General features: G+C 46.7%; 1 protein-coding gene across 4 annotated transcripts in view; it reads left to right on the forward strand.

Annotated features, from left to right (window-relative positions):
- Window positions 1-25,644, forward strand: part of rarab (retinoic acid receptor, alpha b) — a 173,560-nt gene that overhangs the window by 48,335 nt on the left and 99,581 nt on the right. The window contains exon 2 of one of the 4 annotated variants that reach the window (XM_082973625.1): window positions 23,505-23,788. The exons of the other annotated variants lie outside the window; for them this stretch is intronic. The gene's annotated coding sequence lies outside the window, so the exon portion shown is untranslated. The remainder of the gene's footprint in view (window positions 1-23,504; window positions 23,789-25,644) is intronic. 4 annotated transcript variants of the gene reach the window in all.

Raw genomic sequence — 25,644 nt, forward strand, 5'->3', positions numbered from 1 at the left:
TTTATCTCTCTCTCTCTCTCTCTCTCTCTCTCTCCACCTGTCTTTCTATGAAGTGGACGGATCAGATCTTTCCCAGAGAAACTCCTTGTTCTAACTATTATATATGGAGTGCATTTTAATGGTACAGGATGCTAATGGCACTCCTCAAGGACAGGAGATTATGGTTTCTTCTAACTGGTATGTGCATATCGCCTGCTCTTACTGTTCTTAATGGAAAATAATATATGCCATTTAGCAGGAGTTGTTAGCCAAAGCGACTAACAGTCATGTGTGCATACATTTTATGCACAGGTGGTCCCGGGAATTGAACCCACTATCCTGGCTTCGCAAGTGCCATGCTCTACCAACCGAGCTACAGAGGACCCGTTCTACTCACATTTCATTTTCATTGCTCTTTACTGTTATAGTGCATCAGAAATGTGCAAATGGTTACAACAGCACATTGCTCATGTATGCAGTGTTTCTGGTGTGACGTGGTCGTTGTTTCTGAATACCACTCATCGACTGTCTCTGCTGTGGAAATCTGCATCGCACATTGTTACCGTGGATCAGTTTGGAACACTGGCGACATATAGATTACATTTACATAGCGCGGTGGGTTCATTTGAAGGTTTTCCCTTTGCGTTAGAATTCAAGCGCGCTCACGTGTGGATGGATGTGCCTGTACGCATGGTAATGCAATGCCCAGAACAATGACACTGGGCACAGTGTAATACCACACTTTGTTTGTTTACACAAGCGCACCCACATGCATTTGGTGCAGACATACACACGCACACACACACACACTGCTTGAGCGCATAGCTGTGGACATTACATTACTGTAGGATGTGGAAGGGGGTCTGTTTTAATAAGACGGCTCTAATGACAGTGTAAACCCTCCAAGGCAGAGTCGCTCCACTTCTCCCTCAGTCAGAACACACACACACACACACACACACACACACAGAGAAGCACACACACAGCCGGCACTGTTTTGGCTCTCCATGCCACACTTCCAGCTTCTGTTTTGGGTTTTCTCTGTACGCTTAGCTTAATCAGACCATGACACACACACACACACACACACACACACACACACACACACACACACACACACACACACACATACACACAGGTCGTACACACAGCAGTTCTCTCTCTGCAGGGCTTATCACACCACCCTTACCCTGTGTTTACAGTGTGTTGGAGGTATTTACTTTGTAAGCCAAGACAGTTTAACCTTGAGTTAGAATGTCACAGTGTATTGTAGTTCACTCACTGCCCCACGTGGCTTAGCTGGGTTGAGTTCAGATAGGCCTTTTTTTGTGTCTGGTTCAGTCACACACACACACACACATTTTGTAGTGAGCTCCAGTATATTTGTCTGGTCCTTCTATACACACGGTCACCATCAAGTCATATATGATGTATGTGAAATAGAGAGATATTTCCCGGCCTGTTTTCAAAAAGAGGAAGGTCCTCTCTTTTCCAGCCGTCCCTCGAGGTGACAACCACGGGTGGGATGGTTTAGGATGAGGTTTTCTTCACCCTCCCCTTTCCCTCATCCCCCCCCCCCCACCCCCTAATCTCTTATGTCTATCCAAGACTGATTGTTGTGTGGGAATCCCGGGGTTGTCGCGGAAACCGCGGCCACATGATGCGGCGGTGGCTGACGAATGATCCAATAACCCTTCTCCCACCTCCCCCCGCCTCACCCCCTTCTCCCACCTCCCCCCGCCTCCACTCCTAAAAAGCGCCGCGGGCACTGCACTGATTAAAGTTCATCCTTTCTATCTATCATCAACTCCCACCCTCCCCTCTTCCCTTTCTCTCCTTGTCCTCCCTTTCTCCATCTCGCTTCCCCTCTCCTCTCCACGCCTCTCATCCCTCCCTCTCTTCACATAATGGATACCTTTTCCCAAATGCAATATCGAGAGCTGGGGGTGGAGGGGATGGATGGAGGGAAAGGGGGATGGATGGAGGGAAAGGGGGATGGATGGAGGGAAAGGGGGAAGGATGGAGGGAAAGCGGGATTTGCCTTTTGCAATCACCCTCCTTCAATGTCAGACAGAGAAGAGATTCCCCACTTTCAGGAGAGGCAGAAGGGTCTTCTCTCTCTCTCGCTCTCTCTCTCTCTCTCTCTCTCTCTCTCGCTCTCTCTCTCTCCTCTCTCTGTCTCTCTCTCTGTGTGTGTGTGTGTGACACTGGTGTCATAGCAATATCAACTCAATTAGACATGGAATTACCAATCGGTGGCATTTCAATACCTGAATTGAAATGGAACGCAGCCCAACGCTGAAACTGAATTTAGCTCAATTCTGAAGTGGAATGGAGCCGCAACTCCTATTATTTCCCTGGGCGAATGAGGTCTCGGTGGCTCTGCTAGCTTGGCTCAGTTTGGGTTGGCTTGGTGTGATTTGACAGCGTCCTAAAGATAGGGGGGGGGGGGGGGAGAGGAGCAGAGTAGACAGACCCTGTAACAGGATTATCTGTGTGAGAGCCGGGTGACACTCCAAAAGAGATGTCTGCCCACTATGGTCTGGTTTCTTTCTGGTTCTGCTCAGGCACTAACTAGATTTCAGGAGAAAGATGTGAGGACAACACAGGTTATCACGATACAGCGTCAGACACACACAGGCTGCGTTTAGACAGGCGGCCCAAATCCGATCTTTTTCTTCACCACCGGATCTTTTGACCAATCGGATCAGCTCTGATCAAGAACTGATGTGGAAAGTATCTGATGTGATTGATCTGTGCAGTCACGTACACACAGTTTACTCACACAAACTCGGGCTCACAGACACATTTGTGGGGCAAATGTAGGATGGAAGATCACACACACACACACACACACACACACACACACACACACACACACACACACACACACACAGTGTGTCTCTGTTCAGAACCGATAATTATATCTGAAGCCTAGTTATCTCTCTCCGCCACCCTCTCTGCCCCCCCCCCCCCCCCCCCCCCCTCCGGCAACTCCGCCCCCTTCACAAACAAATTGTGTAACACGCTTTGAAGTGAAGGATGGCTTTTGTCTCCCTCCCCCATTCCCTTGTTATATAATGTGCCCAAATGCTTCATTTGAATGTGCTGCTCCTTGCTGCTTCTCTCTGTCTCTCTCGCTCCTCTCTCTCTCCCTCTTCTCTCGTTCTCTCTCTCTCTCTCTCCTCGCTTCTCTCTCTTTCTTCCCATCTCTTCTCTCTCTCTTCTTTCTCTCTCCTTTCTCTTCTTTCTCTCTTCTCTGTCTCTCCTCTCTCTCTCTCTCTCTCTGCCTAATTAGGTCAGAGATTGTTCTGTCTGCACAGCCCCTGTTCCGTTGTTTTATTTGCCTGTTCTCTGTCTCCCTTTCTTCTTCTTTTTTGGACATTTGAATGTTTTGCTTTTAACCCTTAGTCGGCCATTTTGCTGCTCAAAGACCGCCACATGCAATACTGTCTTATAATACGAATCAAAGCTGTGAAACTTTTATTGTCCCTTCAGGCGATATTCACACATTTTTAGACTGAGGTCTTCAATGGGCGTACACTGCCATAGTGAGTAACCCTGCAAGACATTTTCCCTCCATTTCCTATGCAATATCTACGGCACATTCACAACACGAGCTTCGTCCATGTCTCTTGTTCACAGTTGTGATTCCAGTTGAAGATTCCTTGAGCAGGTCGTCTCGGCCGGTACATGTATTTTAGGGGTTGTCAGGCATACCGTCCACTGTTAATAATCCTTGTTATCGCCTTGGCACATTCACGGTAAGCAGAAGAGGAGATACCCTGGGGTGTCAGTCACATGAAATGAAGGAATGTAAGCCTTTTATTTTTTTAATACGTCACATGTATCCGTCCCGGAAATGTCTCGAGAGCTGTATGATTAAAGGCATACGAACATGTGCGTATTTCCTGCGTAATACATGCATGATATTGTGCTCCGACAGCAATATATTTTTTTTAATTGCTCCTAACTGAGTTATTATTAATCATGTCGCAGTACGTTTCACTGTTGCTATTCATTCCCTGTCATTCACACCGATTGGATGTCGCCACGTGTGTGTGTGTGGTGCATATGTCCTCAGTCCGATCATCTACACTGAGTGTACAAAACATTAGGAACACCTTCCTAATATAGAGTCGCACTCCCCTTTGCCCTCAGAACAGACTCAATGCATTGGGCGTGGACTCTACAAGGTGTCAGACGTTCCACAGGGGTGCCGGCCCGTGTTGACTCCAATCCGTCCCACAGTTGTGTCAAGTTGGCTGGTAGTGGATCTCTGCGCTGAATTGCTGGCTCCATCTCATCCCACAGATGCTCAATTGGATTGAGATCTGGTGACTGGGCAGGCCACTGCAGTAAGCTGAATTCACTGTCATGTTCGTGGAACCATTCCTAGACAATCCTAGCCTTGTGGCATGGGGCTTTAATCCTGCTGAAAAGATCTATTCGCAAATGGATTCACTGCTGCCATGAAGGGATGCACCTGATTTGGCAATGATGTTCAGATATCCTGTGGCATTCAAACGTTGCTCCACTTTTATCATGAGGCCCAATGTGTGCCATGAAAACGCATCACACCGTCACACCACCACCGCCAGCCTTCAATGTTGACGCGCGGCATTTGTCCATACCCTAGTCCTCCCATCAGCGTGAAGGAACCGGGATTCATCAGACCAGGCAATGTTTTTCCAATTCTCCAGCGTCCCGGTCTTTCCGTTCCGTAGCCAACTGCAACCTCAGTTTCTTGTTTTTAGCCGAAAGAAGTGAAACTCTGTGAGGTTGTCGTCTGTCATACCCCCATTCGGTTCAAGGTACGAGGAGTTGTGCGTTCTTTTATGGGTCATTGGGCACCAATGTTGTACTGGACTGTCAGGTGACCAACTGTCGCCCGTGTGCTGCTCTGCACAATTTGTCAGCCTCCTTTGCCCTCTTTTCATCAGTGACCCGTTTTCGACCACTAGCCTGCCATTGGCTGGATGTCCTTTGGGTGGTGGACCATTGTTGATACACACGGGAAACTGTTGAACGTGAAAAACCCAGCAGCGTTGCAGTTCTTGACACACAACTGGTGCGCCTTGCACCTACTACCACACCCAGTTCAACGACACTTCAATATTTTGTCTCGGCCATTCACCCTCTGAATGGCACACGTACACAATCCATGTCTCAATTGTCTCAAAGCTTAACGATCCTAGCTTGCACCTGGATTCACCTGGCCAGTCTCTCATGGGAAAAGAGCAGGTGTTCCTCATGTTTTGTACACTGTGTACATGCAAAGCCTACAATACTGACTAACCGTGCATTTTAAAACGCTTCCCCTGTCGTGTCAACTGACCGTTTACAGCCATCACTGCACTTGCCTACTATTGTGTAAATGATGTGGAGGTGTCAAGTTAAATCACTGATCTCACTGTCAGGTAATCTGCTCCATATAGAGATGAGTGGAGAGTGGAGCAGGGACAGAGACAATGCCTTATGGACGGTGTTCTATTCTATGTTATTGGATCTGTGTAGCCAGTGACACGTTAACAGACTGTGGCTCTATTGTGAGCGTGTGTGAGTAGTGTCCCCGCGATTTAGAAAGGGAGATACACACACACACACACACACTTATGCACGAGCGCATAATAATAATTAATTACATTTCTATAGAGCTTTTCATAGAATCTCAAAGGGCTTCAAGAGGAAAATAACAAACAAGCAATATGGCATGACGGGTCAACCAATAGAGGCCAAGCCTTTGAAAGCTGCGTCCTCTGCAGATAGAGAGGGTCAGTTCATGGCTTGAGCGAAGGGAGCTGGACAGAGGATGCTAGATGATGGTGATGGAGTCTGCTGATGATCTTGTAGAGGGCAAGTCTGGGAACCAGCCTGAGTCTTATAGCCACTCATCTTCCAGTCTGTTTATCACCACTTGGCTGCCAGAAAGCTCACCACACAAAGTTTAGAATAGTAGCCAGTCGTCCTCAATACGAGCCCTCTGCCTCAGCACTGTTGTATTCCGCTGTCTCTCGTTTATTCTCAAGCTCCTGGCGACTCCTCAAGTGATGTTCTCAAAAGATCTGGAATTGGCAGCCAGGTGAAACATGGTACTGTCTCCAGATGCATTTTTTCAAACAAAAGCAAAACGTGTTAACCTGTCAATCAATCTGCACATCCATGGCTCAGAAACACCAGATATATGAAATGATAACTCAATGTTATCAACAACTAAGGAGCTGACACACTCACAAACTCACACACTCTCTCACACACTCTCTCACACACTCTCTCACACACACACTCTCACACACACTCTCACACACACACACACTCACACACATACTCTCACACACACTCACACACACACTCTCACACACACACTCACACACACTCACACACTCAGTTGCATACACATTCACATTACATGCATTGCCATTGACTCACTTTTGTGCTCCCTCATCCTCAAATGATCTGAGTACACTCGTCCACTTAATCCGCTCTTTCTTTCTCGCTCTCTCTCACACACACGCTAGGGAACACACTGTTCTTGTTCCTGAGCGATGGTACGGTACAGTAGGGATCAGAGGGGTGTGGTGGGACCTTTCATCTCCATCCCTTTCTGAGAGAGGGAGAGAGACTTTTTTTGACTTTGTCGTTCTTTACTGAAACTTTCTCATTTCATTTTTTTTAAACTTATCCCCCCCTTAAAAATAAAACACCAAAAAGATATGTACTGCATACATGTACCATACTCACCTTTCCATCTACCACATGACATAAAACAACATAACAATACCCACTTCTACAACCGTATATCCAAAACATCTTCCCCAGCTATACAGACAGCCCCCCAACACACCATATCTCCTCAAACATCTTCCCCAGCTATACAGACAGCCCCCCAACACACCATATCTCCTCAAACATCTTCCCCAGCTATACAGACAGCCCCCCAACACACCATATCTCCTCAAACATCTTCCCCAGCTATACAGACAGCCCCCCCAACACACCATATCTCCTCAAACATCTTCCCCAGCTATACAGACAGCCCCCCCAACACACCATATCTACTCAAACATCTCCACACTTTTTATCTATTTATAGAACTCAAATTCAACCCTAAGGCGCGCAGCGACCATCCCATTAAACAATAGTAAAGGGTCTGTTATCCCCCCACCTTTGACCCTGTTCGTCCTTTTTAGCCAAGTAGCTAACTTCGCCTGAGCAAACAGAAAATTCAACAAAACACATTTGGCCTTCTCCTTAATCGAATACCTGTATCCCATTATGAACACCCCAACAGTAAAACCCACCCCCAACCTCTCACACAGACATTCCAACAGAGACATTAAGGGCATTAACCTGCGCGCACACAGAAAACACATGAATCACAGTTTCTTTCATAACACAGAAAGGACACCCCTGCCCGACTCCCGGTTCAACCCGTACCAACCAGCTGTTAGTGTCCAGGGCTCCATGTAGAACCCTCCACTGGAGGTCCTCTGACCTCTTTGGTACTGGGGGTTTGTAGAGCCCCCTCCATCTAAAACCCACCATACTCTCCGCCCCACATACCCCCTGCCACTGATGTGCCTTCACTCCTGTTAGGCTCCTAATGTTCCTCACCTTAACGCATAGGTTGTAGAGGGCTTTACCTCCCACCCCTTCAAACTCCCCCAGGCTCGGAGTGTTAAAATCTAACAAGTCCTCCAGACCCCCTTGCCAGTCTCCAGTCTCTGCCGTCACCTGCAGTGGCGGAACCATTGGTGGCCCCTCCCCCCTTGGCCGCTCAAACACCCCCCTTACCGGCTCAAACAGTGCCTCCTGGACCTCCTCCTGGAATCTCTCCAGCAGCCTAAGAGACGTTATTCCTGTTTGTTGTGCCAAGGTTTTCCACCACTCCTCTCCCAGCAGTCTCAGGTCACCCAGCCTTTGTAAACCCGCTGCCATCAGTTTCCTCTGCAGGGTGGCCGACTGAACCGATCTCAAAGGGATGGCTGGGTTGTGGAAGATAGGCTCCTCCCACAGCCCAGGCTCCACACCCCCTTCTCGTGTGGGTCTTAGTAGCTGCCAGGCCCTCAGCACTGCAGAGTAGAAATCTGAGAGACCTGCTGTACTCAGCCTCTCCAGCTTCATGAGGAGCAGCTGCCGCTCCAACCCTAATCCGCCAGCTCTCCTCAGCAGCGCGCATGCTGGTTCCCTCCAGCCAACATCAGTATGGTACAGCAGTCTCTGCACCACCTTTAGCCGGAAAGCAACCATCCTGTTCTCCAGTTCCACCAGGCCCTGTCCTCCTTCGTGGACGGTCATGTACAACACTGTCGCCCTCAGCCAGTGATGGCCCGACCAGAAAATGTCCACCAGCTTGCGTTGCAGGTCTGCGAGCAGACCGGCGGGGGGGTTGAGGACAGCCAGTTTATGCCACAGGGAAGATGCCACCAGGTTGTTGATTATCAGCACCCTGCCTCTATATGACACTTGGGACAGGAGCCACCTCCGCCTGGCCAGTCTTGCCACCACTGCCTGTGACAGCCCCTCCCAGTTCTTCCTGGCCCACTTCTCCGAGCCCAGGTACACCCCCAACACTTTAAGCCCTTCACAACCCCACTGCAAACCCCCTGGAAGCAGAGGAGGGGCCCTATGCCCCACATAACAGAGCTTTTCTCTTGCCCCAGTTCACCTTAGCTGAAGAAGCTCCCTCGTACACCTTCAGACTAGTCTCTAGTGCCTGCATATCTTGACCATCCCTGACCATCACAGAAATGTCATCTGCGTATGCTGACATTGCTATTCCTGTCACCACATCCATGCCTGTCCAGCACACTCCCTGCAGTCTCCTGCGTAGCAGTCCCAAAAAAGGCTCAATGGCTAATGTGTATAACTGCCCAGATGGAGGGCATCCTTGTCTAATGCCACGTGTCACCCAGACTGGCCTACTGAACCCACCTTGACCATACATGACGCCCCAGCATACAACAGCTTCACACAGGTCAAAAAACTCTTCCCAAACACAGACATCACATTAAACAGATACTCATGGTCCACTCTATCAAAAGCCTTCTCTTGATCTAAAGAGACCAGTCCAAAGTTCACATTAGAACCTATCGATAAGTCCAACATGTCCCTGACATAAGAACAAGTTGTCCGTGATTGAGCGTCTCGGTACACAATCTGTTTGGTCCTTATGTACTATGGAGTCCAAATGGGACTTCAGTCTGTTAGAGAGGACCTTGGCAAAATATCTTGTAGTCCGCACAGAGTAATGCCTCCAGTTCTTAAGTTCCCCTTTTTTGGGCAGGAGAGTCAGAGCCGCCCGACGGCAGCTCATAGGCAACTCTCCTACCCCGATGCATTCACGCAACACGCAAAATAAGTCCTATCCAATTATTCCCCTGAATTTTTTATAAAACTCCACTGGGAGTCCATCGACCCCCGGTGCACGACCGGGGGACATCTGGGTTACGGCCTCTGCCAGTTCATGGGACAACAGAGGAATGTCCATTTCATCCCTCTGTGCCAGAGAGAGCTTAGGGAGTCCTGCGAACAAGACCTGAGCACACATAGGATCACACACTTCTGCCCTATACAATTCAGTATAAAACTCCACAGTCCGCTCCCGCATCTCACCCACCACAGAGTCACCCGCCCATCAGACAGCCGTAGACAATGCGTACCCTTGGCTTCACTGCTCTGTTTTTCCAAACCAAAGAAGAATGAGCTGGGAGCATCCATCTCCTTGAGCATGGAGAACCTAGCTCTTACAAGTGCTCCCTTTGCTTTAACCTGGAAAAAACTGCCCAGGTCCCTACGTAATTCAGCTAAATTAGCCTGGAGGCCTACATTGCCTTGCCCCACCATCTCTACCTCCATCTCGCTAATACACCGCTGTAGTTCCCCCAATACTCTCCTAGCCTCTGAGGATGAGATAGCTGTGTACTGTTGACAGAAAAGTCTGAATTTGGACTTTCCCCACATCCCACCATTGAGTCAGAGACTTATACTCCTCTCTTCGCTGCCCCCACCTTTCCCAAAAGGTCTGGAAACCTGAGCAAAAAGTGGCATCTTGTAAGAGCTTTACATTGAACTTCCAATAGGAAGCCTGCCGGGGCCCTGGTGAAATAGATCGCCGAGCCGTGGTTATGTGGTGATCCGAAAACCCCACCGGGAGAATGGTAGCGCCCAACAGCATATTGCTCCAATTCCTAGACATGTAAAACCGATCAAGTCGGGCTTCACTCACCCTAGCCCAAAAAACCTTCACCCATGTATACTGTCTTGTGTTGGGATGTTTAGTGCTCCAAACATCCACTAGGTCGAACTGTTTAATGATGTCCCTTAACACTCCCACTGACACTGAATGAGGCTCTTCCCCATTTCTGTCTTTTGTCAAATCCATTGTACAGTTCCAGTCCCCTCCGACCACCAGCGTCTCCTCAGGCGCTACCTGTGAGAGTTCCTGTCTAAGACTCCCAAATAGAACCCCTCTTTCTCTCCCTGTATTAGGCGCATACACATTTAGAAAGACAAAACCCATGTTGTTAATTTCTGCTTTAACAACAAGCAGCCTACCCCTACACACCTCCTTTGAGGAGCAATTTTTACAGACAGACCCGGTGCAAAAAGGACTGCCACACCCTGCACTAAGATTTGTCCCATGGCTCAACACACTTGCCCCTTTCCACCTGAGTCCCCAATCGACTTCATTCAACACATCACTATGTGTCTCCTGCAGAAACAACACCTGTACGTTTTTTTGTTTTACATATTCACCCAACACACTCCTCTTTCCCGCATCTCTAGCGCCATTTATATTGAGCGAGCCTACCCGAAGAGTCTCCATAAGAATTGGGAGAAAAGCTAGCCAAGAAAGAGACCAATAGCAAAGCTCAAAAAGCCACAGTGTCAGAAGAAACTATACATCTAAACAGTGTCTGAAGGTAAACCCTTACGCACTGTTGTGACCCACTTCCTCAACCTAAACCGTTTCCTGGGTGAGAAGACACCATGTCCCTCATTTTTCATAGCATGTTGTACTGATCTTACAAACTTTCTCGGATCAGAAACAAAAGCCTCAAGATTAACTTTTTTCCCCCTTGGTCTCATTCAGGAACCTTGTCAGTTCTCTCAACGTGTACTTAGACCCCTCTGCTTGACTGGCTGTCAGCTCCGGGCCCATTGAAGAGGAGTCTGAAAAAAATAACTCCTCTTCCTCAGACTCACTTTCCTCCTCCTCATCTCTATCTCCCACCCTGACCACCTGCCCTTCCTCTCTGGTCAGGGCATCCCCCACAGCAACAGGCAAAGTTTCCATTGTGCCTTTGACCACACCCTTTTTCCTTTTCCACTTGACCACCTTGCATAGCCTGACTAGACCCAGCCTCCGCTACCCCACCATCTCTTGCCTGACTAGACCCAGCCTCCGCTACACCACCATCTCTAGCCTGACTAGACCCAGCCTCAGCTACCCCACCATCTCTAGCCTGACTAGACCCAGCCTCAGCTACCCCACCATCTCTAGCCTGACTAGACCCAGCCTCAGCTACCCCACCATCTCTAGCCTGACTAGACCCAGCCTCAGCTACCCCACCATCTCTAGCCTGACTAGACCCAGCCTCCGCTACCCCACCATCTCTAGCCTGACTAGACCCAGCCTCAGCTACCCCACCATCTCTAGCCTGACTAGACCCAGCCTCAGCTACCCCACCATCTCTAGCCTGACTAGACCCAGCCTCAGCTACCCCACCATCTCTAGCCTGCCTAGGCCCAGCCTCATCTACACCACCATCCCTGGCATGACTAGGCCCAGCCTCATCTACACCACCATCCCTGGCATGACTAGGCCCAGCCTCTGCTGTCTTCATCTCATTACCCCCTTCACGTTGCCCTCGATTTCCCCCACTGGCGCTTGTACCCTCACCTTGTCTACGGCCTTTATGTGGGCACGCAAAGCTCTTATGCCCCAAATCTTGCTAACCCTGCATAGAGCCCCTCCCCATGCCTCACTTCAAAATGCACATTTAGCTGTTGCTCATTGTTATCCAGAAACATAAACACGAAAACTGCTAGCAAACTTACCAAAACGACTCAGCTCTTTCCTGATTTGATCATCCGTAATAAACGGAGGTAAATTTGCAACTACCACTCTTGTCGAAGGGGTATAGAGAGATGAAACTGGCACCAACACATCCCTTACAAATATTCCACTAGCAATTAGCCTACCAACCAAAGCTTTGTTCATTTCTAGAAGCAGAATGTATAAATCCAGCTCCTTTCTGTTCACCGACCGCGAGCAGAACCTCCTCCACCTTAACTCCATTCTCAGGAACACACCTGAATCCATGCTCCGCGCTAGGCTGAGAAGCCATTGTGCACAAATAGAGATACAGAGGGGGAGAGAGGGAGAGAGGGACTAAAGTCAACCTGGGACCCTAATCCTATCACAGATACACTGCATGATCAAAAGTATGTGGACACCTGCATCTCATAACAAAATCATGGGCATTAATATGGAGGCTATAACAGCCTCTACTCTTCTGTGATTAGGCCTGGCTCGCAGTTGGCGTTCCCATTTATCCCAAAGGTGTACAATGGGGTTGCGGTCAGGGCTTTGTGCAGGCCAGTCAAGTTCTTCCACACCGATCTCGAGAGAACCATTTCTGTATGGACCTCGCTTTGTGCACTGGGGCATTGTCATGCTGAAAAAGGCCCTTCCCTAGACGTTTCCACTTCACAATAACAGCACTTACAGTTGATCGGGGCAGCTCTAGCAGAGCAGACATTTTATGAGCTGCATCCTATGACGGTGCCATGTTGAAAGTCATTGAGCTCTAAAGAACGGCTATTCTACTGCTAATGTTTGTCTGTGGGGATTGCATGGCTTGGTGCTTGGGTTTATGCACCTGTCAGCAACAGGTGTGGCTGAAGTAGCCGAATCCACTAATTTGAAGGGGTGTCCACATACTTTTATGTATGTATGGTATGTATTGTATGGATGGATGGATGGATGGTATTATCATACCGCAGATCCCGTCTGTCTGTCCTGTCTGTCCTGCTCTGTCTGCTGTCGTCTGTCTGTCTGTCTGTCTGTCTGTCTGCGCGTCGCTGTCTGTCTGTCGTCGCTGTCTGTCTGTCTGCGCTGTCGCTGTCGTCTGTCTGTCTGTCTGTCTGTCTGTCTGTCTGTCTGTCTGTCTGTCTGTCTGTCTGTCTGTCTGTCTGTCTGTCTGTCTGTCTGTCTGTCTGTCTGTCTGTCTGTCTGTCTGTCTGTCTGTCTGTCTGTCTGTCTGTCTGTCTGTCTGTCTGTCTGTCTGTCTGTCTGTCTGTCTGTCTGTCTGTCTGTCTGTCTGTCTGTCTGTCTGTCTGTCTGTCTGTCTGTCTGTCTGTCTGTCTGTCTGTCTGTCTGTCTGTCTGTCTGTCTGTCTGTCTGTCTGTCTGTCTCACCTATATGTCCAATGTCAGCTTCATCATCATTCATCTCCAGTGTGTATATGGTGCCTGGTCCAGACAGTCTCCTCCATGGTGGGGATCTCATAGCTTTATTACTGAGATTTATAGCCTCTTTATGGAGCAGACTCCCAGTAGAAGTGCCTCTCTGCTCTTACACCAATGGCTCCTCATACTTGGTCTTTCCCACTGGAGGGAGGGAGGGACTGTGTGTGTGTGTGTGTGTGTGTGTGGTGTGTGTGTGTGTGTGTGTGTGTGTGTGTGTGTGTGTGTGTGTGTGTGTGTGTGTGTGTGTGTGTGTGTGTGTGTGTGTGTGTGTGTGTGTGTGAAGTCTTTAAGGGCCTCTCTCTCAGCCCCAGCCCTCCTGGCATCACTTCATTCCATTTCATTTCCCCCTTTAATGGCTGCTGAGCTTGGGAATGGACCATTACCCTCCCTCTACCGCTCTCTACCTCCATCACCTCTCTCTCTTTTTCTCTTTCTCTCTCTCTGTCCATCGCCGAGTATCACCATGGCGAGGGCCGCTAATGAATCGAGACGTATTTTTTATGGCGAATGAGGGGGCTCTATCTAGAGGGAGAGAGATTTTATTTCTGACACTCTCTTTCTCTCTCGCTCTCTCTTTCTTTTTCTTTTTTTCCATGGTTGAATGATGTCTGTGTAGTTATGAGTGTGTCCACGTGACTGTTGAGTCACGGTAGTCTCCTTTTATGCACTCTGGACCTGCGTTGGTAGTAACCAACTCGCTAGCTACCAACTGGTCCTAATGGCCTGGTACTCAGGGCTCTACTGTCCCTCGAACCACTCTGACACCAATCCAAATGCAATCGAAAATAATGAAAATAATGGTAAACGTATAGGCCTAGGCGATGCTGTTAGTTCATTGATTGTGCAGGGCGGCTTACAGAGTTAGCCTACAATTATAGTGAATTTTTATTTGATTTTGAATAGCCCAGTAATAGAGAATTAAAAAAATATTTTTGTAATTCATAGAATGACACATGACCTTTTTCAGCTACAGAATATCTCGCCGCCGTACATTTCCACTCCTTCATTCCTTTCTCGAGCGTGCAGAGAGAAGGGCTGTCAACAGTTTTAATTAAAGTATGTTTTGTAGTGAAAACATGTTACTATCAGTGTCCCCTAACAGATTTCACTTGGTTTCCAAAATGAAGCATTGAGTAGCTACAGGAACGGGGTTGGCGAGCCCATGGCATACAGAGTTTTGGCGGAATATCGCCTGCCGCACAGCGAGAGGCTGCATGCTTCTCAAACAGCGGTTGATGCCTGGCGTGAAATAACCGGAGCGTGATTGAAAAAAACGAACCAGGGGGAAAGTGGCCTCCATTCGCTATACGAGCCTGTACGGATTACGTCTTTTTTCCCCCGCTGCCCGTGTACCTGCCCATTTCATAATGGGACATTCTAAATCCAACAATTTTGACATATTAGTAAAGACGAGATTAAATCAAGAATAGTCTGATTGGTGTAAAAATGATCACTTGATGAGAAAACAGCGTGTGCAGCCTGAGGCAAGGAACAGAGCACCAGCTTTTTGCAACTTTCTCAAGTCATCAATAGCCTATAGTCGCATCATGCAGCCCATATATCTTTTGACCAAATTTTAAGACATTCTAACGTTTGTATTATTCACAACTAAATCTAGTGTATAGAACCTGTTTCAAGTGATAAGTTATATGCTCAACATAGCTGCTTAATATGCGCACTTGCTCTGGAATGGGGGAGAAATATCCTTTCTATTTTATTCAGCTAAGTTCAATTGGGCTCCTGAGTGGCGCAGCGGTCTAAGGCACTGCATCTCAGTGCTAGAGGCGTCACTACAGACTCTGGTTTGGTTCCAGGCTGTATCACAACCGGCCGCGATTGGGAGTCCCATTGGGCGGCGCACAATTGGCCCAGCGTTGTCCAGGTTAGGCCGTCATTGTAAACTGACTTGCCTAGTTAAATAAAGGTTAAATAAATAACAAATTATATTCGTATTGCTATAATATTAATGGCACTGGACTTATAAGCATATATTGTCTGAAAAATGAACAATATGGCATGGCACATAGCCAGATAACATGCACAAGGCCAATTCATATTCCTTCATATCATAATGTTTCTTAAGACCTGCCTGATATAAATAATGCATTTATTTTGATAGTGTATATTCAGTTGATTTATTAGACTTTTTTAAATGTGGTAAGTCCTGGAGATGATAAATCTATTTATGTTAATTAACGGTCAATTACTGTGAGACCGGCAGTCTTTTGCATGACAATAACCGGCTGACAAAATGTAATGACTGCCCTAGTCACCTACATAGGGTGGCTAGCCATGCTGAAATATATGCACTTGAGGGTTTGAGTTTGCGTGAATAATCCCTGCTGAAAAGAACTGCATATACCAGCATACATTTTAAGCTGGTCCATGCTGGTCAGTGCTGGTTGGATACTGGTCACACTGGTCTGACTAGCATGGTCTAGTTGATTGACCAACATGTTCTAGCTGGTCAAGCTGGTCTGACCAGCATGGTCTAACTGGTTATGCTGGTTTTGAACACTGGTGGCCAGCCTTTGTTGTGTTTTGAACACTGGTGGCCAGCCTTTGTTGCGTTTTGAACATTGGTGGCCAGCCTTTGTTGCGCTTTGAACACTGGTGGCCAGCCTTTGTTGCGCTTTGAACACTGGTGGCCAGCCTTTGTTGCTTTTTGAACACTGGTGGCCAGCCTTTGTTGCGTTTTGAACACTGGTGGCCAGCCTTTGTTGCGTTTTGAACACTGGTGGCCAGCCTTTGTTGCGCTTTGAACACTGGTGGCCAGCCTTTGTTGCGCTTTGAACACTGGTGGCCAGCCTTTGTTGCTTTTTGAACACTGGTGGCCAGCCTTTGTTGCGTTTTGAACACTGGTGGCCAGCCTTTGTTGCGTTTTGAACACTGGTGGCCAGCCTTTGTTGCGCTTTCAACACTGGTGGCCAGCCTTTGTTGCGCTTTGAACACTGGTGGCCAGCCTTTGTTGCGCTTTGAACACTGGTGGCCAGCCTTTGTTTCGCTTTGAACACTGGTGGCCAGCCTTTGTTGCGCTTTGAACACTGGTGGTAAAAACAATTATGTACCCCCCCCCCATTACTAATATCAGCTTATGCTGGTATCCAAGATGATCCATGCTGATCTATGCTGGTCCAGCATTGTCTAGCTGGTAAAGCTAATATAATCTTTTCCCAGCATGCTCTATTGCAGTAGATTTTGTATTTTTTTTGGCTTCAATATCTTTTTGATTTTATGTGTTTGTGATTAATTAATCGTATGCCATCGATAGTTGAATCGATAGTTACAAATCGGGATATTATTTTTGACTATGTTTGCATTGTATCGTTTTGACTATCGCAATACTGTTTTTTCGCTTGTTGGCTGTACCGGCACCAAAACTCCTTCATAGCTTGTTTCTCCATCTTCTTTTTAAAATAGGGAGCCTATTTGTTTTCAGAACTTTTATTTCCATGACTGATCACTTGTTTTCTCATGTTCTCTCGTCTCTCTGCAGCAGACATACGATCAGCAATATGTTTGGAACATCGATTTGCAATAAAATCACAGTATCAAATCGCAATACATATAGTGTCGTGAGAATATCGTGAGGTCCCCTGGCATTTCCCAGCCCTAGTATGTGTGCGTGCCTGTGTTAGTGAGCGTGTGCACGGCTTTCTCATTTGCCGTCTGGCCCTGAGGAAACGGCTCCATGAAGACCAATTATGTCCCTCCGCCTTCCTCTCCTACAGATGCCAATCAATCAATTAACCAATCGATACTCATCTGCTAAGCTCGTCCGGCCCACGAGCCAGCAACATCAGGCGCCGCAATCAATTACTTTTCGCCTCGCGGTTCACTGGAGGGTTGCCTGATCTTCGGCGTTTTATTCCTCCTGTCCCTCCTTCCTCTCCTCCTTCCATCAAGACCCCTCCCTCCCTCCTGTGTATGATGACCACAAATGTTTATTTTCTTCCTCCCAAGTTTCTGGGCTTGGAACAGCTACACAGCAGTGTAGCTAACTATAGCTGTGGGAATAGTGTTAGAGAGAGAGAGAGAGAGAGAGAGAGAGAGGCATAGTGTTTTCCCCCAGTTCCCTTTTGACTTCCTGGCTGAATTTACAATCGACTGTTGGACCACCCACTTTGATGGAGTGTGTATTTATGTGCGTGTGTTTGTTCGGAGGTGGGGGACGGGGACGACGGGGAGGGTAAATGACAGCTTTCATTATCGATGGTGGCAGGATTGCCCGGTGTGTTTTACAGTCTTGCTGTTTCTCATCTTAAACACAGACACACACACACACACACACACACACACACACACACACACACACACACACACACACACACACACACACACACACCACACACACACACACACACCAGTGGGGATGGGGTCCTATGGGTTGTTTGTCGTCAGTGTGAGTATCGATTGGCTCAGTTTGATGTTATTCCGCTTTGTCACAGAAATGAGTGGACACCGTAGGACGGGGGGTGGAGGACGTGTGTGTGTGTGTGTCTTTTGTTATGACTTCAGCCCCCGCGCCACAGCAAACAAAGAAAAGTACGAGGGGTTCTCGACAACAATTACAAAAATCCAACAAAAGTGCTTTAACAATGATTCTTTTTTTTTATATATCGTTTTTTGGGGGAAACCCTCTTGTAGTCTGTGGTTGTCTGAGCAGGGTTAGAATCAACATCAGCGTATCATCACCCCCACCATTATCATTACCTTTTCATTATCGCTACGTCTCACCGCCGTGAAATGATCACAGCTATCTGCACTTGCTGTTGTACCATCCGTCAGCAATGTACTATCATCATCATCATCATCATCGTCATCTCTCACAAAAGGTATTCACACTCATTCCACCTTTTTCTCCAGGCAAAAACATGCCTTTTACCCTTTACCACACAAACATATTCTGACTCTTTCAGGATATCAGAGCCCCTCTGAAGCCTAAGATGTCTTTATCAAAGATGGAGCCTTAGGGGAGGGGGGCATGAGGTGAATATGAAGACATCCTCAGTCTCAGCTCACACATCTGAGGGAAGAAGTAAATGCCTGGAGATTGAGAAGCCTAGCTAGCTCTCCCCATCCCCTTTTTTAGCACTATTGTTTCTTCCCTTTTCCCTGATGGGACTAGCTAGCGCGTCTGGAGCTTTCCCCCCTGTTTCTTGTTAGCCTCCATTAGCCTGCTAATATTGCTAACTCCACTAGCAGTGTATTAGAAATGTGTTGTAGGTATTAGCCTACCCAGCACTTATTCCTCACTGCATCTTGGAATCCCGATGAATTGTAAATGGTGGCCTTAGCGATACCAGCTGCAGCCTGGTTATGTTTTTATTTTGCGTTGGCACTGCTAGCCTCAATTACAACATGTGTCCTTGCCTGAATGATGTTAAAAGTATTAGCCCTGTCAGCCTCCTTAGCTCTGCTAGCGTCGAACAACTGTCCATATCAAGCCCATTGTCAACCCCAACCATTACTAAAGGCCATTAGCCTTATAACGTAAGCCCACCATAACCCTAGCCTTGATACATTAGCCAACGAAGCTCCTACAGCCTGGTAGGCATTGAGGAGACATGGAGAGCCCTAGGCCACATTACCTTTTAGAGCACTAGGCTACATTAGCAGGAAGTAGCAGCTGGCAGCAGGGGTCCTCTCCATCTCACGCGCCACTAAGCCTGGTATTCAGAACCATTAGAGGGCTGTACTGTAATGTAGGTGATACCGCGACCAACAGCAGCATTGGCTTGTAGATGAAAGTACAGCAACGGAGGAAGCGGGAGGGTGACGTACTGCATAGTGGATATTACAGGATAGTAATGGAGGGAAATGGAGGAGTGGGTGGTTGACTTACAGGGGGACGTACTGTACAGCAGGATAGGAGTAGTGGTGTTAATGTGTCTGCGTACGTATGCATGAGCGCATCTGTGTGCACATCCATGTGTATGTGCTGTAGGCATGTTGGATTATGGATATGTGAAAAGGGCTCTGTGTATTTCTATGGATGGATGGATGGATGTATGTGGGTGGATGCTTGTGTGAGACAGTGTGTGTGTGTGTGAGAGAGAGAGAGAGAGCTGTTGACTGTGGCAGTGACTGATAGGAACAGCCAAGGGTGTGTCTGTGAGGGATCATGGGGGGGTCAACGTCCTCTAACCTATGACCTCTAACCCCTGTGGCTTTGCCAGTCTCAGGGACAGATGGGGCCTTCCCACTCTCAGGCCCTATGAAGGGCCCCTACATAGTCACCTCATAAAGCACTACTAACACTACAGGCCACTTCCTTTACACTGAAGCTTTGACTATGTATTTTCCTCCAAACCAGGGGTGGGCAAAATACAGATGATTATTTTGGGTTCAAATACCACTCCAGGCCACACTTGAATGAACTAAAACTAGATAGAAAGTGTGTAGAATGTATAATGGACCTATGTCTTTTCAAATAACTGCCCGCTTTCTGGCCTGCAGATTGATTTTGACGAACAAATCAGTCCAAAACAAACCTGTGTGGCCGTTTTTTGAAATCCTGATGTGGCCATCTAGCCAAATAGATTGCCCACCCCTGGTCTAGAACAAGGGGATGGTGTGTAACTGAGAGAGCAAGAGAGAGAGTTAGTTTTTTGGGAGGGGATAGACAATGGCTCTAAAGAGAGTCCAATCCTTTGCTCTTCCACAGTGGTTCCCAAACCAATGTTCCTAAGAATCAAATCTTACAGTTGGTATCTGTGATCCACCGTTTGAGAAACCTTACTACTATGATTGGCACAAGACCAGTCATTATAGGTGTGATATAAGGGACTAGAAAATACCTGGAATCACCATTCCTCTCCACTTCCTCCTTTCTATAGAGGAGTTTTGTGCTGGCCGAACCCCATCGCGCTGGCCGAACCCCATCGCGCTGGCCGAACCCCATCGCGCGGACACACAGACACGTTACTCAATGCACCATGCTTTAGGGAACCCTGCTGTCTGTTGTTTTCCTGACACCTCAGCTGATGAGTATGCTGACTGCCATATGGTATGTTAAATCAGTGTGTGTGTGTTTTTGAGTGAGTTTATACTATTTATACATGCCTCATAAATGTTTTGTCCATGCGTATACATTCTATAAATGTGTATGAGTGTTGAATGTGTTTAGTTGTCTATGCATACAGACTGTTAATGTTTTGGACAGTGATTTTGGTCTACTAGGATGGTCATATTTTATGTATGTGGGCCTACAGGAAAATGTGTGTGTGTGTGTGTGTGTGTGTGTGTGTGTGTGTGTGTGTGTGTGTGTGTGTGTGTGTGTGTGTGTGTGTGTGTGTGTGTGTGTGTGTGTGTGTGTGTGTGTGTGTGTGTGTGTGTGTGTGTGGTAGATCTCCAGCACTCACTGGATCTCTGTCCTCAGTCACACTCAGTCAGAGGAAGGGGGTTTACAGCCTACTGTAGCTAGAGCGGAGAACTAGCTAAACAGCCTAGCTATCCTAGGATATTAATAGCCCACCACTCGATATTAATAACCCACCATACGTTTCAGACAGTATAGGCACTTTTGGAAGCCATGTCGATTAGCATGAGGGTAGTAATGGTTTATAGATGGACAATGGAGGGTTACAGAGGGATGGTAGAAGAGATGCTGCAGAGAGAGTCAGATTATTACTAGCTATATACAAAAAAAGTGTTGCTGAAGTAAAAGAAGTAAAAGAAGTTTTCCATATGCACAAAAGCTTTTTTCTCTCAAATTGTGTGCAACAATCTGTTTACATCCCTGTTAGTGAGCATTTCTCCTTTGCCAAGATAATCCATCCACCTGACAGGTGTGGTATATCAAGAAGCTGATTAAACAGCATGATCATTACACAGGTGTACCTTGTGCTGGGGACAATAAAAGGCCACTCTAAAATGTGCAGTTTTGTCACACAATACAATCCCACAGATGCCTCAAGTTGAGGGAGCATGCAATTGGCATGCTGACTGCATCACTGTCCACCAAAGATGTTGCCAGTGAATTGAATGTTAATTTCTCTACCATAAGCCGCCTCCAACGTCGTTTTTGAGAATTTGGCGGAATGCTCCGTGGTGGTGGGATTATGGTATGGGCAGGCATAAACCACAGACAACAAACACAATTGTATTTTATCGATGGCAATTTGAATGCACAGAGATACCATGACGAGATCCTGAGGCCCATTGTCGTGCCATTCATCCGCCACCATCACCTCATATATCAGCATGATAATACATGGTCCCATGTCGCAAGGGTCTGTACACAATTCCTGGAAGCTGAAAATGTCCCAGTTCTTCCATGGTCTGCATACTCACCAGACATGTCACCCATTGAGCAAGTTCGGGGTGCTCTGGATTGACATGTTGGCATGTTCCACTTCCCACCAATATCCAGAAACTTCACACAGCCATTGAAGAGGAGTGGAAGAACCATCCACAGGCCACAATCAACAGCCTGATCCAACGCTATGCGAAGGAGATGTGTTGCATGAGGCAAGTGGTGGTCTCACCAGATACTGACTGGTTCTCTGATTCACACCCCTACCTTTTCACAGGTATGTGTGACCAACAGATGCATATATCATTTCCAGTCATGCCTAATTCATTCATTTCAATTGACTGATTTCCTTATATGGGTCTCGTTTATTTATGCATATCGGGTCAGGTGGGAAATTCATGGATCTATTTCGCAACTTTTTGGACCCGTGAAGACCTCAACTCTGAGTTAATTTTATTTATTTTTATTTAACTAGGCAAGTCCGTTACACAAATTCTTATTTACAATGACGGCCTAGGAACAACGGGTTAACTGCCTTGTTCAGAGGCAGAACGACAGATTTGTACCTTGTCTGCTCTGGGATTCGATCCAGCAGCCTTTCCGTTACTGGCCCAACGCTCGAACCACTAGGGTACATTCCGCCCCTAATGGATGTGAGTTAGTGGCGTATGGTCACTACTGAATTCTGACTGGCTGAGAGTTAATGCTCACTGATGACTGTAGTGGTTACTATAAGTGGTGATGAGTGTGGCAGTACTGGCTATTAGTTACCTATTTCTGCAGGGTCCTGTCAAATTTGTTCCCCCGTACTGTCCTGATCCAGAGTTCTGGAGAGTGCGCCGATGGAAGGGGGGGCGGGGGGGGGGGGGGGTTAATCTATATTAAGTAAACGTTCTTAGGCCTGCTGCCAGTTCCTGTTGAATGTCGATCCTGTCCTGTCCCGAATTTGACTCTAGAACTTCATTCCCATTCCTGCCTGAATCCAGTGGGCCCTGCTAGACCTGCAGGAGTCCTGTTCCTGTGTCAGTCTCTAGTGTCAGTGGTTTGCATATACAGTGGGGTCTGAAATGATTGACACCCCTTGATAAAGAAGGGCAGAAATGACTGTATAACAATAAATAGTTCAAATACTAAGCTGTATTGTATGCTCATAAAACAAATCCTACTTTTTTTCTTCTTCTGAAAGATAAGGGTCAAAATTATCGACACCCCTACTTTAAATCCCTTTCAATACCTCACTTTGCGAGGATCATGCCACTGAGCCTTTTTCTAAAATGTTTTTATGAGTTGGAGAAAACGTTGGGAGGGATCTTAGACCATTCCTCCATACAGAATCCTTTCAGATCCTTTGTCTGGACTTATGGACTTCTCAATTGAAACCAAAAGTTTTCAATGGATTTTAAGTCATGCCATCCAACAAATGTAAGTGCCTGGAGTTTGATAAACAGCATTGGCACTTGGATTGGAACCGGTGCTTCGGTCAGAAGACATGAACATAGAGGTCTTTTGGCCACGCACACCAGTGGTGGGTTTGGCGTCGAAATGAGAATGCATGAACAGAAAAGAACCCCATATCTACTGTAAAATATGGTGGTAAATTTTTGTTATGGGACTATTTTGCTTCCGCTGGTCCTGCGGCCTTTATTAAGGTCAATAACTTTTCCTGTCTGAATCTGTGGTCAATAACTTTTCCTGTCTGAATCTGTGGTCAATAACTTTTCCTGTCTGAATCCGTGGTCAATAACTTTTCCTGTCTGAATCCGTGGTCAATAACTTTTCCTGTCTCTGCCAGGAGGCTGACACTTGGCAGCAAGTGGATCTTCCAGCAAGACGACAACCCCAAACACACATCAAAATCCACAGAGAAATTGTTCAATGGCCACGAAATCAACATTTTGCAATGGGCCATCTCGGTATCCGGAATTGATACCCATCGAAAACCTGTGGATTGAATTGAAGAGGGCAGCCCATAAGCGCAGACAAAGGATTTCAAGGATCTAGAAGGATTCTGTATGGAGGAATGGCCTGAGAACCGTCCCAATGTGTTCTCCAACTCAGTGCCCTTATCCCGGCAAGGTGAGATATTGAAAGGTATTGAAAACAGGGGTGTCAATCATTTTGACCACTACCTTTTTGAGAAAAACTGTATTACTTGTTAAGCAAAATCTCTTTCTCTGGGCAATTGGTTGTATAAAATAATATCATTTTCAAATTTTATTGAGCATACAAAATAGCTTAGTATTTGAATTATTTGATACATATTTGCTCATCTTTATCAAGAGTGTCACCCCACTGTATGTGTGAGTATGTACCTGCCCACGCATGTGTCTGGGTCAACACACACACGTGTGTTCATGGTGTGTTGTCAAACATGTATATTCATGTTATATGAGAGAGTTAGATACATATTCGACATGTGTACATCCAGTGTTTAATTTTCCGTTTATTTTCCGATAATTCTACATATGAGCAGGAATATCCTTGAATCTCCACCAATTCGTCGACACCCAGTGGGTGATTTAATGCTCACGCACAATGTTCGTTATGGTATGTCTTGTCCTTAAGGCCTCCCCTATACTCCATTTTCCATTTTATTCTGCACCCCCTGTTCTATGTTGTCTCTCCTCTGTGATTGGCTGTGAAGTAACTGACATACTGATCAAAGGGTTTGGTCGCAGCATGTAATATATGCACCCATATATATTCATACTGGAAGATCAAGTAGTTTGTCAAGGATGTACAGACACACTCTTTTCTTTTTTTCTTCTCTTCTCCTCTTCCCTTCTCCTCTCCTCTTCGCTCTATTTTCTCTCTTTTCTCTCCTCTTCTCTTCCCTTCCCTTCTTTTTTCTCCTCTCCACTTATTTTGTCTCTTCTCTTTTCTCTCTCTTCTCTCTCTTCTTCTCTTTTCTCTCTCTTCTCTCTTCTTCTTTTCTCTCTCTCTTCTTTTCTCTCTCTCTTCTCTCTCTCTTCTATTTTCTCTCTCTTTTCTCCCTCTCCTCTCCTCTTCCCTTCTCTTTTCTCTCTTTTCTCTCCTCTTCTCTTCTCCTATTCCCTTCTCTTTTCTCATCTTCTCTTCCCTTCTCTCTCTTCTTTTTTCTCCTCTTCTTTTTTCTCCTCTTCTTTTCTCTCCTTTTCTCTCTCTCTTTTCTCTTTTCTCTCCTTTCTCTCTCTTCACTTTTCTCTCTCCTCTCCTCTTCCCTTCCCTTCTCTTTTCTCTCCTCTTTTTTCTCGCTCTTCTCTCTCTTTTCCCTCTCCTCTTTTCCCTTCTCTTTTCTGTTTTCTCTCTCTTCTGTTTTCTCTCTCTTCTCTTTTCTCTCCTCTTCTCTTTTCTCTCCTCTTCTCTTCTCTTCCCTTCTCTTCTTTTTTCTCCTCTCCTCTTTTCTCTCTTCTCTCTCTTTTTTGTCTCTTCTCTCTCTTTTTTGTCTCTTCTCTTTTCTCTTTTTTGTCTCTTCTCTTTTCTCTCTCTTCTCTTTTCATTCCTCTTCCCTTCTCTTTTCCAACTACTGCCAGGTTTGTGTATTCTGATGCAGCCAGTGTTGGTTACATACCGTAGATGTATAGAGATGCATATATTTATGAACTCCCACTTCTTTATGTAGTCACTGGCTTATGCCTCTCTTGTGTGGCCACGCCTTCTTTTCCTCTCTCAATATAGCTGTCTCTGTTTCTCTCTCTCCTCTCTCAATATAGCAGTCTCTGTTCTCTCTCTCTCTCTCTCTCCTCTCTCAATATAGCTGTCTCTGTTTCTCTCTCTCCTCTCTCAATATAGCAGTCTCTGTTCTCTCTCTCTCTCCTCTCTCAATATAGCAGTCTCTGTTCTCTCTCTCTCTCTCTCTCCTCTCTCAATATAGCAGTCTCTGTTTCTCTCTCTCCTCTCTCAATATAGCAGTCTCTGTTCTCTCTCTCTCCTCTCTTTTTCTCCTCTCTCAA

Source organism: Salmo salar, chromosome 03 (genome assembly GCF_965601325.2).
Source record: "Salmo salar chromosome 03, fSalSal1, whole genome shotgun sequence".
NCBI classification, from domain to species: domain Eukaryota; kingdom Metazoa; phylum Chordata; class Actinopteri; order Salmoniformes; family Salmonidae; genus Salmo; species Salmo salar.